General features: G+C 40.7%; 1 long non-coding RNA gene across 1 annotated transcript; it reads left to right on the top strand.

Annotated features, from left to right (window-relative positions):
* The first annotated feature begins 614 nt into the window (after nt 1–614).
* Nucleotides 615–8,549, top strand: LOC132534734 (uncharacterized). The gene is made up of 3 exons (XR_009546443.1): nt 615–707; nt 5,499–5,577; nt 8,328–8,549. It is a non-coding gene; the product is annotated as an uncharacterized LOC132534734 (long non-coding RNA).
* Nucleotides 8,550–13,638: the final 5,089 nt, after the last annotated feature.

The following is a 13,638-nucleotide window of genomic DNA, read 5'->3' as shown; positions in this document are numbered from 1 at the left end:
CTGCAGAAACAGCAGGAGAGACACCACTGACCTGGAATTAGCTCTGATGTCACAGTACCTCACTTGCAGGCCATTGGAATCTGGGCCATATGCATGACAAAGCACACACCTTAGCCCATGAAATATCTCTTTTACACAAAGACCAATTCTGTGTAACAAAATTCTACTATATTCACACAATTAAATAGTAGATTTACAGGGAAGCTATTGAAGAATTAAAAAGATATAACTGACTAATGTAAAAAAAAGAATAATTGAAGTTCACCCATTGATTCCATGTACTGTAAGAGACTAATAAAGTAATTTTATGAACAAGTTATGCCCCCAAATTAGGTAACTTAGATAAACCAATTCCATAAAAGAAACAAACTACCAAAATTCACAGAGAAATCCTTAAAAATCTAAAGTGAATCAATTATTGATTTTCCTGTAAAGAAAGCTCTTAGCTCTGATAGTTTCAGTGATTAATTCATCCCCCAAATAAAGGAAGAAATAGTAGCAGTTTGACACAGATTTCACCCCCAACCCCCATAAATGCACCCCCCCCCAGTGAGAACAGACATTTGAAGTTATGATTTCAGTGTGATTTTTTTTTTTCTTCCTCTAGATTTTCTCATTTTCAGATATGGAGCAAGCAGAAAGATGAGATGCTTGATTTTTATCACTATGGTAGAAGAGTGCCAAAAGCAGAAGGGGAAGGAGGGAAGGTACTGAAACTGATTTCATTTTACCCATATATTTACCAAGTATATAAGCTAGAAGTTCTAAATGTAGCAATTTTGACAAAATACCTGCAAGAATGATGTCTGGTAAATTGAGTTATATTATGGGCATTCCCCCTCCCCCAAACTGATGTTTCCATATATTGGAATAAATAAATATTCTCAAATTATTTAATTATTTACTGGGAGTAAATTCAAAAGGAATAGAAATAATTAGCAGAAGAAAGGAGAAGTGGTTTGGTTTTGTTTGGTTTAGACTGTTAGTAGGGCTTTACACTCCAAGCTGACTTTTTCAGATATGAAGAGAGAAACCAAAATGCAGAGACAGCGGAAGAGAAGGAAAGATACCACAGCACTCTCAGTTCCAGGGACAAAAGGGAGGAGGTATCAAGAGAAAGTTTATATTCATCAATGTTGTATGCTTTACATTGGGTTCTAGCCCTCTCCCGCCAAGAGAATTGGATCATTCCTGTTAATTTCGCGGGCCTGTTTGGCCCCGCCCCAAGGAACCCCGCCAGAGTTCCAGGGTTCCTGAGTGCCAGAGTTTCAGAGTTGGAGAGTTAGAGAGGGTTCCTGAGTTTCAGAGTTACAGAGTAAGAGAGAGTTCCACAGTTGAAGAGTTTCAGAGTTGAAGAGTTCCAGAGTTGGAGAGAGTTCAGAGGGTTCCTGAGTGAGAGAGTAAGAGAGAGTGCTTGCGCTGCTGCAAAGAGACAGCAGAGTTCTGTTTGGTGATTAGTTTGTCTTAGTTTATGAATCGTTGTTCCTGAATAAAGAAATACAGCTTCCCTGCCCAGCCGTTGTCTCCGAGTCTCTGTTACCTGCCCGTGAAGCCAACCCGCCCAGCAAGAGCTTACAAATTTTAACAACAAATGGCGCCCATGTGGACCTGACCTGCGCATCTCTCAGATAAGTAAAGACAATTTGGCTACCTATGCACCTATGCACTACCTATCGCCTTCTCTTCTGCTTGTGAAGAGATCTCCAAAGGCCTCTGCTCTTTCTTCATGAGACTGTTTTGCTGTTTCTGGAACATTTTTCTCTGGACCACTCTGTGGTTTCCACTCGCACGGGCAAACTCAGAACAGCCAGCAGGAATAGCCAGCGGGCGGGAGGCGAGGCGCGGAGCTGCTGTTTCCACCTGGTTAAACAGCCAGCCAGCCAGCTGCACCCAGACAACCCCGTGCACCGCGCCCGCATCCCCACAGCCCTGCAGCCCGCAAGAGGCCCACGCCAGCACACAAGAGCCCCAAGAGCCCCGCAGCCCGCAGGAGGCTGACGCCAACATGCTGGAGCCCGATGCCAACACGCAAGAGCCCGAGGCCAACACGCAGAGCCCGAGGCCAGCCCACAGGAGCCAGCTCTCCACCGCGTGGCGCAGGGCACTGGATGCGTGATCCCTCCACGCTGCTCGGCCACTGAGAGCAGGGCAGCAGACATGGCAGGGCCATGGGGCAGGGCCATGGCGGCCTATCATGGCCGCCACCCCTGGGCACCTAGGCCCACGCCTTCTACAATGCTGGCCCGCCTGCCCTCTTACTATAAATTCTGGAATGATCCCGGGCCTCCCGGACCCCCGGGCTCCCTGCTGAAACTGGGCACATGAGATCTCCAGCCGCCGGTCCGGTCTGAAGACAGACAGGCTGGAGTACGCAGAGATTTGTGCAGAGATCGCAACCTGCAATTCCTAAAAGTGAAGCTGCGCGGGAAGCCACCTCCGGATGGTGAACCCCCCCCCCCCAACAACTAAGACAGTATAGATTTAAATTCGTGTTTAAAATGACATGTCTTCATAACAAAGGTTTCTCTCCTTGTGTATTAATGACCATGTTTATGTGTATGTTTAAAGTTTGGTAAACAGTAACTTTAAGGCTAAATTCTTACTAGTCAAAGTTAAATGAAAAAGGTTTTCAACGTAATTCTCATAAAGATAAAATTAACTTACATTTAAACTCTGAGGTAAAAATTAGTTAACAATCAATATATTTTAACTAAGTTGGTCTAAACAAAAGGTTAAATAGACTTGTTGATATGTAAAACTCTCCATTACCTTCTCTATTAGAAATGGTAGATCGCACAATGGCTATGCTAATTATTCTCATGCCTGAGGTTTCCTTTCCTGACTCCATCTTGAATGGGTGTAACAAAAGGTTAAAAAGACGTTGTTGCTATGTAAAAGTCTCAAATTCCTTCTCTATTAGAAATATGCTAATAACAAGTTTTATTTCATAGTAAGTAAATTGCAGCCAGCTGCCTTTGGGACTCTAGGCCGTTCCCCGCCCCTATGCAAATGCCCGTCGAGAAAGTACGCCCCCCAGAGGCAAGAAATTTTTTTTTAAGCTGATAAAGTTTGCACACTGGTTCTTGTTACTTGCTTGCATGTTTCTCCATGTTTGTGCCAGTTTCTTTTTATAAAAATGCCTGTACAATATATTTTTCTGTTCACCCCACACCCTTGATACTGTAGCCATTTAGTTAAAAGAAAAGGGGGAATTGTTGTGTGCTTTACATTGGGTTCTAGCCCTCCCCCGCCAAGAGAATTGGATCATTCCTGTTAATTTCGCGGGCCTGTTTGGCCCCGCCCTAAGGAACCCCGCCAGAGTTCCAGGGTTCCTGAGTGCCAGAGTTTCAGAGTTGGAGAGTTAGAGAGGGTTCCTGAGTTTCAGAGTTACAGAGTAAGAGAGAGTTCCACAGTTGAAGAGTTTCAGAGTTGAAGAGTTCCAGAGTTGGAGAGAGTTCAGAGGGTTCCTGAGTGAGAGAGTAAGAGAGAGTACTTGTGCTGCCGCAAAGAGACAGCAGAGTTCTGTTTGGTGATTAGTTTGTCTTAGTTTATGAATTGTTGTTCCTGAATAAAGAAATACAGCTTCCCTGCCCAGCCGTTGTCTCCGCGTCTCTGTTACCTGCCCATGAAGCCAACCCGCCCAGCAAGAGCTTACGAATTTTAACAACACATCAAAGTGAGGATTTCAAGGGAAAAAAAATATTTATCATGGATGGAAAAACTTTTGCATGGGGCCAGGTGGTGGCATACTTGGTTAAGCACACACATTGGTTCTAGCCCCTAGACCCCATCTGCAGAGGGAAAGCTTTATGAGTGGTGAAGCAGGGCTGCAGGTGTCTCTGCTTCTCTCCCTATCTCCCCTGCCCTCTCAATTTCTCTTAGTCTCTCTCCAGTAATAAATAAAACCTATGTGGCAACATAGATTTATTTATAGAAAAAAATTATTTAAGAGAAAAGAATATTTTTTGCAAGAGAATTAAGGACTATTTACGAGTGGAAATATACTGGATGACTATATTAATACCTTCATGGACCAGTATAACACAAGCAATAGAGGTCAACTCTGAAAGTATCACAGCAGAACTCATACTTAGTTTGATACTAGAAGCACCACCGTCATTTTTTTTTTAAAAATATTTTATTTGGGGGCTGGGTGGGAGTGCACCTGGTTGAGCGCACATATTACAGTGTACAAGGAGCCAGGATTGAGTCCCTGGCCCCCACCTGCAGGGGGAAAAGCTTCACAAATGGTGAAGCAGTACTGCAGGTATCTCTCTGTCTCCTTCTCTGTAACCACTTTCCCTCTTAATATCTGGCTGTGTCTACCCAATAAATAAAGATAACTAAAATATTCTTTAAAAATATTTAGTTTAATGAAAAATAGATTGATAGAGAAAGAGAGAGAGGGATAGAGAGAGACTGCTCAGCTATGGTGGTGCTGGGGATTGAACCTGGGACCTCAGTGCCTTAGGAATGAGTTTTTTTTTTTAATTTTCATTTATTTATTTATTTTCCCCTTTTTTGTTGCCTGTGTTTTTTTATTGTTGTTGTTGTTATTGTTGTTGTTATTGATGTCATCACTGTTAGCTAGGACAGAGAGAAATGGAGAGAGGAGGGGAAGACGGGGAGAGAAAGACACCTGCAGACCTGCTTCACCGCCTGTGAAGCGACTCCCCTGCAGGTGGGGAGCCGGGGGCTCGAACCCGGATCCTTAGGGGAATGAGTCTTTTGTATAACCTTCATGTTGTCTCCCCCAACCAGATACCGTCGTTTTTCATAACAATAGTTTAAGGTATGCATTTGTTTTAAAAACGAACTAAGAAGCACATAGTTTTGAGCTCTGCATTTACTAGTATGTTTATTTACTGGTTTTCTGAAAAAGAAAGGATACATAAAAGAAAGTAGGAATGATTCAATGAAGAAAAGAGAAATGAGTACAGTACAGTTTCCTTCAGGAGCCTGCAGAACTGCAGTGTGACTGCAGTATGTCCTGTCTGGTGGGACTAATGGCAAAGAGCTATTTATAGACTGGAGCTAACATTTCCTTAGTAACAGGGACTGGAAAGAACTTTGTCCCTGCTACCGGATATACCCCAGGCAGTCATTGACCTTGCCTTGGATCCCTCTAAGTTTAGAATTCCTCTCAACTGTTTATAGAGCCATTGTTATTTTCCTTTACGTCAACACATATTTCACTGTTGAAGACCTTTCATGAATATTTACCAATCTAATTGTGTATCACATTTTGTTTTGATGATAATGTGTTCTCTTGAAGGATGGATATTTCATTTTGATGACTATGTTTTGTACTATAACAACTAATGTCCATGCTCAAGTTTACCGTACCTTGACATTTATAAGTTTTCAAGCCCATTTTACATTCCTGGGTATTGGCCATTATCCTAACTGGGTTTTTTTTTTTTTCCTCCTTCCTTTTATATTTGTTCTCTTTTGCCATCCCTCCAGCTTGACCATCTGTCTGCCTTTTGTTCCTATAGAACCATGGGCTAAGTACCTCAGGGTTGAACAGCACATGTCATCAAAGGATTCAGTTGTCAGAAGTCGGCTCCGATCTGTGTGAGTATAGTGACTTCATCAAAGTGTTCTACATCTTTTCACCATCGGACCTTTGGTCTCATCTAGTTAGAGCACAGCTAACAAGGTCAAGGACAGGGATTCAGTTTACTTTATATAGTGAAGACCATTTGTTATGACCATACAAAGCTTAATGCTGGGTGGGTTCATCTTGAAAATGAGACCACACTGGAGCATCCTGGTGAGAGCACCTGGATGGGAGCCAGGATTTCACCATTATTGTAGGAAACTTCAAAGTATGTGTTCAATGAACAGAGAGTCAGCAGGATCGTTATTGTACTGTGTTCTTTATATTAAGCTTTAGAATAGATAGGGCAGGAATAGTTACCTGATTCACACACCTAAGGCCATACAGCCCTCTATGCCATTCTGTTTCCTACTCACTGTTTTCCCCAATCATATTTTCACAATGTGGATCTCTGTGCTGTTGCAAATTTCACAAATGGAAATAATGGACTGTAAAGACCAGAAATTTTGAACATTTTCTCTATGTGACTTTTGTAGTACTAGTACAATATTTGAAGGATAAATAAAAACTTATAAACATTTACTCCTCCTTTTATCTATTTTTCCATTTCATATGGAATTACCTTGACAGGCATTATCTTTTAGATTAGAGAAATTACGTATAAAAATTTTGTCCGGGTCAGTCGGTGATACCTGGTTGAGTGAACATGTTACAGTGCACAAGGACCTGGGTTCAAGCCCCTAGTCCCCACCAGCAGGGGGAAAGCTTCATGAGTGGTGAAGCAGGGAAGCAAGTGTCTCTCTGTCTCTCTCTCTCTATCTCCCTCTTCCCTCTCATTTTGACTCTCTATCCAATAAATGAATAAAGATAATAATAATAAAGTCTATCTATGGTCTTGCAATCCTGAACATGACCAACCTCATCAGAAAAGTTCTATGACTTACTCAGGTCACATAACTTAGTCTTTGGATCCTGATCCATTTTTTTTCTTTTCCTATGATCTACTACTTTGTATTGCTTGACTTATACCTACAGAAATATCTCAGCAGAAAGTTTATTGTATTATGGAGGCCATTTCTATCTTATTTTTTAATTGATTAGGAAAAGATGGTTTCATACTTTTTTTTTTTTTTTTACCAGAGTACTGCTCAGCTCTGCTTTTTGTGGTACAGGGAATTGAACCTGGGACTTTGGAGCCTCAGGCATGAAAGTCTCTTTGCATAACCATTATGCTATCTACCCCTACCCTCATACAACTTCTATAGTCACAATTACCAAAGGAAATTTATGAAATTTGCATTTGATCTCAAAAAGAGAAATTGAATCCAAAATAACCAAGGTCCCAGGTTCAATCCTCCAGCACCACTATAAGCCAGCATCCCTTTAGAAAGATCATATGACATGATAATTGACAGTTTCTAAAATTAGAAAAAACTTTCTTTCAAATCCCAAATATGTCTTAGCTTAGTTTTTTGAGCAATCTTATCTCACAATCATCTTGGCAGCAATTTTTCTGAAACTAATCTGCCAAATTGTATAATGTCCCTGCTCAGAACCAGAATTCAAAAGTGAGAAAATTATTAGAGAAGTTTTAATTCCGAATACTAGATCAGGTGTGTGTGTGTGGAGGGGAAGGGGTTCTTAGTTTACTCCCCCCAGGACTAATCCCTTACAATGTGTGACATTCCTCTTCCAATTAAAGCCACACCTTTTATCCAAAGGGTATCATTTACATTTTGTTGCTTTGCAAGTCTTGGCATCATCTTACCTTAATTTTCTACAGTGTTGCATAATGCATTATGTCTTGATGCAATTCAATGCTCTCCTGCTGACTATTTAAAATTACTAAAGGGAAAGTCAGACTAGATCAGTGAACAGCTATTAAAATGCATAGGTAGCAGCATTAACAGTAGATAATTAGTACTTAATGCAAGCCAGAGCCTCAGGCAATGTGAAGGGGGGAAAAATCAACTGTTTTCTTAATTCTGAGAATTTATCTTCCTTTCATTTGTACTGGTGACTGTAGATTTTGACCCATCTTCAATTTGCCCTTTTGAGAATTGACTTTATTATTGCAAAATATTTTGTGCATGCAGAAGCATGTATTAAACATATGTACAGTTTCAAAAACAATAATTACAAAGGAACACTGTGAACTATGCAGACCAAATAGAAACATGCATTGTGCCTTCTCTCAAAGAAAAGTCTCTCTCTACCAGATTGAATATATCAGCCTAAGAAATACAACCATCTGTTCTCCTTGTAGACTTGCCACTTCTATCATTTATTCTCTAAAGACTTCTCGTTTGCTTTTGTTTGGTTTTGAAACTTACATTTGAATTATAGTGTTTTGCTCTAGTGACTGCTTCATTCATCCAATAATACATCTGCATGATTTATTTATGTTGAGGATCAGGGAAGGAGCAAAGTAAATATGTAAAGGAGTCTCATGCCTGAGCCAGCAGAGTCCCAGGTTCAGTCCCCCAGCACCACCATAAGCTAGAGCTGAGCAGTGCTCTGGTTATAAAAGACAAACTAAAAATATGAACTAGCACTTTCAAATATCTAAAAACCTTTACAAGCATCTTAGTTCATTTGCCCACTGTACCTTACAGTTTTAACACAATATGGGTGCTAAGGAAAAAAGCTTTCTTAATAATTAATAGCCAAGTATAAAATCAAGTATCATCATTTTACAGTGTGTGTGAGGAGAGGCATGCTGAAGCCTTATACCCCCTTCTCTGTCTCATGCTTTATTTTGCAGGTGCCCAAGTCCAGCTGGTTTGCAAAACCACATGCTGAAAAGCCAGATGTCCCTGTGTTACTCAGCTTGGATATGTAGCCCAGGTCTCTGCTGTTGGCTATCAGGAAAGCCCAATCCATGTTCCCACATAATTTCTGGTCATTTTTAGATGTACATATTATGCCTTCTAAATGCCCATTTCCTGGCCTGCAGGTTGAGGGGATATGAGAGTATTTTGTTTAAAGAAATAAAAGGGTTTCATTGCACTTATTCATATTGATAGATATCTGTATAGTTTATCGATTTTTTTTCAGAGCCTCATTCATGTATGATTTCACTTTTTTTATTATTGTTATTTTAGTTGTTGTTGTTATTGATATTGTTGTTAGACAGGACAGAGAGAAGTGGAGAGAGGAGGGGAAGACAGAGAGGGGGAGAGAAAGATAGACACCTGCAGACCTGCTTCACCGCCTGTGAAGCGACTCCCCTGCAGGTGGGGAGCCAGAGGCTCACACCAGGATCCTTAAGCAGGTCGTTGCGCTTTGCGCCACGTGCGCTTAGCCCGTTGCACTACCGTCCGACTCCCCTGTCTTTTTTTTAAAAACATATCTTTTTAAAATATATATATATTTGTTTGTTTTGTTTTTTGCCTCAACTTTACTTTTCTTCCACTGTGTATCCATTTTATCCCTTTCTCTTGCCTACTAACTATGCTTAGGATTCCCAAGGCCATTTTGAAAATTAGTGGTAATAGTATCTTGTGCTTGTCTAAGAGGAAAAGCTTGCAGCATTTCACCACTGAGTATAATATTGGCTATGGGACTGCTATATGTAGACTTAACTGGGTTGAAGGATTTTCCGTCACAGCCTGTTCCCCTCTCCCTTTTTTTTTATGTTTTGATCATGAAGGGTTGTTGAGTCTAGTCAAAAACTTTCACTGCAGCTATTGAGTCAGTTGTGTGCTTCTTGGTTTTCATGTCCTTAGTGTGGTAGGTTCTATATTTTAACTTACATATATCAAACCATTCTTGCATACCTGAGGTAAATAGCAAAGTGTTAAACAATCTTTTTTAAATAGATTTTTATGTCTGGCTTGAAATAGTTTAAATATCTTAACTGTGTTTAGCAGGGGTATAAATCTGTGATTTTCTTTTTCGTTGTGTCTCTGCTTTTGGTATTAAGGTAATGGTGGCATTTTAGGGAATATTTCCATGTCTTTGGTTCTTTAGTTGAACTTGAAAAGTATGGATAGTAGTTCTTCCTTAAAGGTTCTGTATATTTCATCTGTAAGTATCTGGACCTGAACTTTTATTATCGGGGAGACTTTTGGCTACTGTTTGAATTCATCTGACTGTAATTGGTCTGTTCATGTTTTATAGTTCATCTTGCAGGGAACTATAAATTAGGAAATTTTATGCTTCTAAGAACTTAGCCATTTATTCCAGGTTCTCAAACTTTGTGACACAGAGTAATTCATAGACCTCACAGAATACTTTGGATTTCTACCATATTTGTTCTGAGTTTTACTCTGTCATTTACAATAGGTATGCTCCTTTTGTTTTTTTTCCTTAGTGAGTTTAGCCAAGAGCTTATCAATTTTGTTTACCCCTTTGAAGAATAAGCTTAGTTTTATTGAACTTTATTATTTTTGATGGCATTTATTTCCAGACTAATCTTTATTATTTTAATTCTTCACCAGCTTTGTTTTTTGTTGTTTTTGTTGTCATTGTTGTTTTGTTTTGTTTGTTTGTTTTCTGGAGTTTCAGATGTGAGGTCAGTTGCTTATTTGAGTGTTTTCCTGATGTGTATGTGTGTAAATTTCTCTCTACACTGCTTTAGCAATGCTTGATAGGCTTTGGTAGGTCATCTTTTCACTTGTTTCCAGGAAAGATTTAATTGTCTTTGGTTTCCTCTTTTACCTAACAGTTTTTAAGAAGTATTATATTGAATGTACATATTTTGGGGAGCTCGCTAGGTTTCTTTTTTATTCCTGACTGGTCACTAGTTTAATTCCACTTTGACCTGAAATTATGCTTGGGAAGATTTTAATGCTCCTGAGTTTACTGGTGCTGTTCTTGTGCATAGGTTATATTCTTGAAAATGTTTCATGTGGTCTGAGGAAAAATGTGTATTATATGCTCTTGGGGTCAAGAACTCTGAAGATATCTAGTAAGTTTAATCTGTCTAGTCACTTATGTGTATTATTTCCTTATTAGTTTTCTTCTAGTTGATATGTTTATTTGGGACAGTGAAGGGGCATTGGGGTCCTGTTGTGTCTTGTAGACAATAATCAGGGGAGATGAGAGGTTGTGCCTATGTAGCAAAGACTAAACAGTAAATCACCAACGCCCCTAATGAAATAAAAGAAAAGTTAAAAATCTTTACTCCTGTTGTGTTATCAACATATGTCCTAAGTTCTCTCAGTAGATGTTCTACATATTTTGAAGTCCTTACATTTGGTACATAACATATTTATTATTGGATGGCTGATCTCTATGCATTTTATACTGTTCTTTCCCATTTTTATTACTTTATTTTAAAACTCAAAATGTCAGATATTAGTATGGTTCTCCCTATTTTTGACAGACATTAGTTTTATGACTGCTTTCCATTCTTTTGCTCTGAGTAAGCTTTTGTATTGGCAAGTGGTCTCTGCCACTTTGTATACTGTGCTACCTCCTGGGCTGCCTAACTAGCCTGTCTTTTTCCCCCCTCCCCAACTGAACTGTGCCCCCTCTTTCTCTTTTCCTTTTTTCCTTCCTTTGACACTAGGGTTACTGCTGAAGCTCAGTACCAGCAGTATAAATCCACAGCTCCTGATGACTTTTTTTTCCTTCTTCTTCTCCTTCTTCTTCTTCTTCTCCTCCTCCTCCTCCTCCTCCTTCTTCTTCTTCTTCTCCTCCTCCTCCTCCTCCTCCTTCTTCTTCTTCTTCTCCTTCTTCTTCTTCTTTTTCTTCTTCTTCTCCTTCTTCTTCTTCTTCTTTTTCTTCTTCTTCTTCTTCTTCTTCTTCTTCTTCTTCTTCTTCTTCTTCTTCTTCTCCTTCTTCTTCTCCTTCTTATTCTTATTCTTATTCTTATTCTATTTTATCAGATAAGACAAAGAGAAATTGAGAGGGGACCTGGCCCAGAGAGAAGAGAGATTGACACCTGTAGACCTGCTTCACTGCTCATGAAGCAGTAGGGAGCTGAGCTTCAACCCAGGTCCATACATATGCTAATGTGCATGCTTAACTGCATGTGCCACTGGTCATACCCTGATATTATTATTGTTGTTGTTGTTTATGACAAAGGTTCTAACTGAGTAAGCCTGAGCAATTTATCTCTGTGTTTTTGTTTTCCTCCAACGAAGGTTGTGTGGAATCTGACTCACCACAGTCATGGTTAAGTCTCAGGAAAGAGCCCAACAGGACCCCTGAAGAGGCAGGCCAACTAAGACATGCTGAATTAGAGATGGAGAGACACACATAAACCCATCTGCAGAAGCAGGTCAGGCCTAGAGGGCTTCTTTCAAGATATTGAAACTGGGACCTTGGCCTACAGACCCTACCTACAGTGATCGGTCAACCAACAGAAAGCTGTCACCACAGTCTGGAAGGGACTTCGAATTCTGGTAGTAGCACAAAAAGTCATGAGGGTCCTTCAAGGCAAAAGAGATCCTCCATGCAGAAGTGGGTTGGTGCTAGATTGTGGCTGAAAATTTGACCTCAGGACAGTGCCAGCCAGAGGATAGCTACCAGGAATGCCAGGAAACCCCAGAAAAAACACATTGAGTTTTCATGTAGAAAAAAGCGCCTCCTAAGCTTGAAGCAAAATAATGAAGGCAGGGTGAGGCAGGTGATTTGGGAGCAGCAGAACTCAGCTAAATGAATTAAAATCCTGGAGATACTGATGGATCTTGACATAGGTCAGAGAGCAAAGTGGCCTTCAGGTAGTCATGGGGGGTGACTGACTCTGTGGTCATTTGAACCCCATTCTAGGAAGTTGCATTGCCAGAGAGGCTGGTAGACTAGATGAGCAAGCAAAGTGTTTTGAGGACAAGTAGTTAGTGGATCATTCCAGGGCAGTTAAATCCAGCTGTTAGGAGTCACACCCCCTTATACCTCACATAGATGCTCTGCATTACCCTGAGATGAGAATAATTTTAGTGCTGGTGCTCAGTGGTGCCGGTGCTGGTACTGCAGTTCTCAGTAGCCACAGACCCAATTCTATCTTACTTTGAGATTTCATCCTTACCAGAACTTCACCCCCTCAGTAGGCACAGGATGGAATTGGGGGACAGTAGAATAGACTGCAGATAGGGAGCATAGTCTGGAATCCTGCAGCTGTGAGAGGGGTGTGGGAAAAGCTGCTCATCTGGCTGGAGAGTGAAGGGGTTTTGTGTTGGTATGCTTCACATTGGTTTGGTCTCACTCCCCCTGCCTCCGGGAGATTTGGTTTAGGCCTTGCTAGTTTCGTGCTTCTCCCTTCTCCCCGCCCCCTATCATACGTACTTCCTGAGTTCCTGATGCTGCCACAGGAGGAGAAAGATGGAGGAGCACATTGTGTGGTGATTAGGTGTTGGACTGTTTGCCCACTCGTAAATAAAGATTAAACTGTGCTCTCAGCTCAGCCATGTGTTTCTGGTCATCTGCTACCCGCCCATGAAGCCAGCCCGGAGAAAACAACAGTTGTGTTCTCTGTCATCAGAATGTCCCTTCTCCCATCCTCCTTGTTTGGAAGTTAGGAGCCCTGTTTTCTGTCCCTTTCTCAGCTTGGTGGTGGATGCCTCATGGCTTGGGCGTTCTCCTAGGGAAGTAGGTCGTATCTTATTTCTACCCATATTTTTCTCCCACTCTGTCTAGCAAGTTTTTATAACCCTGAAGGACAAGACTTAATAGAGTCCCTCCCCCAGGAGTTCCAAAAAGTCCTGTTGTCCTATAGCAAGTTCTCTCAATGTAGCAACAATGAAGCAGTGTTGCACGTTTCTCTCTACATCCCCTCCTTCATTCAATTTCTATCTATCCAAAATAAATAAATATTTTTTTAAAAAACCTTAAAAAAGGAAAAATAAGCTTTGAATCCAAGATAAACTTTTTTTTAATTTTTAAATTGGGTTCATTTAATCTGTGGCATTTAAAGAATTGATCCCTTTTCTGGTAAACATCTCAATAACTGTGGCATCATTTTAAGAAGAAGATTCAAGAAGGTTTTCCTGAATTCAGGGGTGTTATTCTCTACTGAACCAGGGTACAAGTAGTTGAGGGAACTGGAGCTAGGCAGGGCAGTTGTGTTTCTTGAATGACTTTGTGGGAGGCTGGCTGGCAATTGTGACGGAGGCACTGGCTGAATTTCC

This window comes from Erinaceus europaeus, chromosome 19, assembly GCF_950295315.1.
Source record: "Erinaceus europaeus chromosome 19, mEriEur2.1, whole genome shotgun sequence".
Classification (NCBI taxonomy): domain Eukaryota; kingdom Metazoa; phylum Chordata; class Mammalia; order Eulipotyphla; family Erinaceidae; genus Erinaceus; species Erinaceus europaeus.
Note: the sequence above shows the minus strand (reverse complement) of the source record. Positions and strands in the feature narration are given on the sequence as shown.